This window comes from Elaeis guineensis, chromosome 1 (genome assembly GCF_000442705.2).
Source record: "Elaeis guineensis isolate ETL-2024a chromosome 1, EG11, whole genome shotgun sequence".
Lineage (NCBI taxonomy): Eukaryota > Viridiplantae > Streptophyta > Magnoliopsida > Arecales > Arecaceae > Elaeis > Elaeis guineensis.
This window is the reverse complement of record NC_025993.2, coordinates 107,170,945-107,175,745: the sequence shown is the minus strand read 5'-3', so window position 1 is coordinate 107,175,745 and position 4,801 is coordinate 107,170,945. Positions and strand designations below refer to the sequence as shown.

Sequence of the window (4,801 nt, the reverse complement as noted above, 5' to 3'; positions counted from 1 at the left end):
TGAACGCGATTCTAATGTCTGCATTGGATTTATGTAGGTCTCTGTGAGTCCAGCACCCGATCATGTTCATTCTTGCATGCCGAGATGTATATTGTTCTGCCTTGGGTTCGGTTCCAGGCCCACAAAGTTGAATGGACATTGGCTTTAGCGACCGACGGTTTTCTCATCAACCTAAATCGAGTTGTCGAATTCCCAGCATCTCGTTTCGAGACTGGCGCCGTATGCGCTGCATGGACCAAATTACAGAGAGATGCAAACAAAAACTCTATCACGCCTTGCTGGACAATTTCTTCGTCCTTTGCCTGGGAGACTACTCTCTGAATTCTTTGGAGTTAATAAACCAGTAATCGCTCGCTGATCAAGGTAATTACTTTAGAATTTGTTTAGATTAAATTAATTTCCACCACTAAAAGCTAATCACTTTAAACTTACGTCCCACTATCACAATTTACGATGCCCAACTTTGCCTTTTTCAGATTCCCTCTCGCTTTTTAACTGCTCGGTTCCGGAGCCTTCTCTATCCCAACCCTCTTTGCTGTCAGATGCCAAAGACTGGCGACAGACGGGTTTTGCTCGTACAGAAAGCTTTCAACTTAACCCGGTCGGCTGGTTCACGAGAAAGAAGAGTAACTATAATTCAAACTTCGGAGGCCCATACTTCTCCCATTTCCACCACAATCCAGCAGCATGAGAGGAGGAGCTTTCCCCACTTCGTTCCTCTTAATTCTCTTGCTCCTACTCCTCGTCATGTGGCCCTCTCAAGCCATGAGTGCCACTGTCATGGACGGCCTCGCCGAGTGGAAAGGACCCGTTGTTCAAGTTGGAGACTCTTTTGGTGAGTGCACGACCGTCATTGTTGCGCAATGTGTGCCCCATTTTTCCTTATTTCTCTTCAACTAATTTCATAGCTCCTCTACTCTAGTGTTCAGGCACAAACACCACCTCCAGAATCTATACCTCTTCCACAATAGAAGGGCGTTCGATCTCTGCAGCTTCTCCCAAGCTACCCTCATCTACGATGGCAGCAAGTCCACCCATTTCACGGTACTCTCCTTCTGCTCTACCTTTCAAAACATAGAGTTCTTTCGATTTAATTGTCGCTAGCTCATTTTAATTACCTACTCGTGTCCTCTCTCTCGCACACGACGCACACAGTGGCATCCCGCCCGTCCCGGTTTTTACTACTTCTCCACTCGGAATAGCTCTGGAAGGAGATGTGAGGAGGGCGAGAAGCTCCTCGTGAGGGTGATAACCCCTGACCCCTCCACCGGCTTCCCTCCAACAGTCTTCGCCCCGTTCCCCATTGCCCTGCCGCCCACCGCTGGCGGAGATTTGCCCTCCCACGGCTGGGCCATCGGCTCCCCGAGTTCTTCCCCCACGCCCGCGCCGGAGGCTGCTTCTCCTTCTTCTTCCGGCCCATTGTTGCCGAGGAACGGGCACGCCCCCTCGGGACGCTCCAATGCCGCACTCCGGCGGTGGGATTCCTTTCATCAGCAGCAATCCGGCGGTTCCTCTTCCCAGCGACGAGACGGATTCGGCTACCATCCTCCCTTTGCCCTCCCCAGGGGATAGGAACCGGGTGCGTTACTTTTCCCCTCCCCGAAAAATGATTGAGCTGTAAAAAAAAAAAAAAAAAAAATGATGATTGAGAAAATGAGTAGCCCTTAACCTTTTGCTCTTTTTTATTCTTTCGTCATCTCTTGTGTGTGTGTTTTATTTATATTATTATTATTATTATTTTGTGCTTTAGGTGGCGGGGCAGGGGTCTACGCTCCGAGTTGGGACGTCCTGGCTAATGTTGGTGATGATGGCCTTCTTTGGGACTTGTGTGTAAACTACAGCCACCCAGACTACTCTGTACAAATACTAGAACCTTCCTGAGATGTTTGCAGCTGTTGCTCGCTTTTGTTCTAATTTTCAAGTTGAAGGTCTTCTTTAAGGAACCTATAACTTTTGATCCTAGTAGAATACGTCATACTCTTCATCACCATCGTGTGTATCAGCTGGGTGTCTTATTTTCGTATACGCATTGGTTCATCCAGGATGGTCCCAGTTCATAACTCATATAATTGTCAGAATATGTGGGACGTTTGGAATTTCCGCCACTCTAAATTTTGAAGAATTATTTCTTTAGTACCTTGCTAATGTTGGCGTAGTGTCCTAATTGGTTGCAGCGATGCAATTAGGCCACCCTAACTTCTGAATGCACTGGTTCCTCTATCTACAAAGATAAAGCTAAGACCTTGATTCGAGACTAACTTGATCATTTATTAGGTGCTAGAAATCTTGTTCTAGAAACCTTGTTCCTTGAGCAGAACCTTTTTCTAGATTTTACCATTCAATAGTGAAGTTGGCATGAAACTTCCCTTTCATGGACATGCTTTTATTCTTACGGTTCAACCTCCCAGCCCACCCCTCTCCAAAACATATGAAGGGAAAGAGTTGAAGGGCCGCGCACTGGGAAATTTTGATGAGTTAAATCTCCAAGCTATTAATTGAACTTGACTTAATGGTGATAGCCCTCTGCCTGGCAGCTAAAGCTTCTGAATTAGAATCTAGAGAGTGCATCTCCATGTACTGAGAATGATAATTATAGTGTGCGTGGCTTTCCCTCCTTTCCTTTCTTTTAAAAAAGAAAAGGGCGAGAATAGATCCTCCCTCTAATCACCTTTCTTATAAAAATGATCAAAAGATTGTTCACACAAAAAACAAACACTTGGGGAAAAAGTTTCCCCACTTTCACTGATTGGAATATTGTTTCCAATAGAAAGGGTTTAAGTCATCATACATGCGACCGGTGCCCATGTTAAAGCAGGGATGGGGGTCGGATGCTGGCATTCTTAAGATCAGCTCAGGTCCCTTAACTTCCCTGGTTTTCTCCATTCCCATTCTCCCATAAGATAAAGTAGTTTACTTGCATATTACCATTGCTTGACTTTGCATTAATTACAAACTAGAGGAACCATTGCAATCACCAGCCACCATCCATGCACCAATCAACTGCAGGCGATCGAACATGATCCTTAGACTCAGCCACACTTTACACTAAATTTCTGATCTGTTTAATAATGTGCTTTCAATTTAGGAGTGGTAAGATTCTTGCATGGTTTCAAAAAGATAAAGTAAAAGACAAGCAGAAAGCAAAAGATTTCTTTTGTAGAAAAAGAGAGAGAGAAATTGTATTGTGATTGGTTTGGGGAAAAAAAAAAAAAAGAATAAGGGAACAGGAAAGCAAGTAGATTTAGCCCCTGATAAGAGAAAAGCAAAAGCAGATAGAAACGAGTAAAGTATCTGAGAGTTAATTCTGAAAGTTGACTTCAACTGTTCAACATAAGAAAAGGACCAGACTTTTTGAAATCATCTTTAAAATCACGCCTTGCCATTATGTTAATTTTTAATTCTCAGAAGCTTGCAAGTCGAACAATGCTAGAAGAAGATACTCCTTATTTCAGAAAATAAACATGTGTCAAACCTTATTAGCAATCTCACATCAAAACTATATCCTGTTTGTGTTGTCACACTACATAAAAGGGACGTACAAGCTTCATGATTCATGTAGTATAACTTACAGCAATCTGGAAGACAGTATGCCTCTCCATTAAACTTGGTAAACTAGATTATGCTTTTTGGTGTCTTGAAGATTGTTTATATAAATCATTGCTGCTACTAGTGCATGGTAAAATGAGCGTTTCAAGTAGCCTCATTTACCTGTAGGTATCGTGTGACCCAGTTATTGCAATATGAGGAAGAAGAGAATCTAAAGGAATGGTGCAACAACTTATGCACAATGCTGTGTATGTAGCAAAACTCGCATAATTGGAAGTCGAATAGTTTAGATTGGATGACCAGCCTTACAATGGCTTAATGGTGTATTTATCAAAAAAAAAAAAATCTGAAAGTTAGATGAGTTGGGTTAGGGTACAGACGAACAGTTTAATTTGTTTTGTTGCTATCCCAAGTCTTAACTATATCAAACAATTTTCGGGAATAGTAGTGCAATCAATGAAAGGTCTAGTGACCCAATGCCACAGGTTCATTTGGTAATTGTTGGCGAGCCAGTTTATATTCAATAAATAAAGAAGTGAATCGTGTATGCTATTAAGATTTTTTCTCTTCTTTAATTAAAAAACTTGTCTCACTAATTTTAGTTATTGCAAAAGGCTGCATGTCATGTCTGGGACTACTGGCTTCTCTGCGAGAAAATACATGTAAAACAAGGATAATGCCATCCACTCGACATTATGTCAATACAGCCACATGATTATCATAGCATAAGACTTCCGAATTGGGTCTGATTGAAGTATAGGTTGGCTTCTTGTTTTCTCCCTCCCCATTTTTCTATAATTAATGCTGCTAACTGTGTAATCACATTACATTCTTTTTTTTCTGATTTTTTTATACTATTTTTTACCATTTTTAATATTGCCACATCATTAAAAGCCGAGATATTATTGGATGATACAACTAAAATTTTCCAACTATCTGATCATATCCATATACTTCATATTCATAGGATTTCTGATCATGAATGATTTGTTCTGTGTAGTTTTTTGCTCATAAAGACTCTTCAATTTTTTCCACAAACTATGGATATTAATCTTCATAGCAATATGATAAAAATTATTATTTATCTATACTTGATTAATCTAACCATCTTCCTATTTATTTTTCTCACTCTTGCTAAGTTTTATCAGCTGATTTGGCATTATCTCATTTAATAGGATCATACAAATTTTTACAAAATAATAAATTTTTCATTCAACCTTCTATAATAAATAATTGGAAGATGTGAGTTTAATTA

The 4,801-nt window shown here is 40.7% G+C and overlaps 1 pseudogene; it reads left to right on the top strand.

Moving 5' to 3' along the window:
* Window positions 1-549: 549 nt before the first annotated feature.
* On the top strand, window positions 550-2,061 carry LOC140854772 (uncharacterized; annotated as a pseudogene).
* Window positions 2,062-4,801: the final 2,740 nt, after the last annotated feature.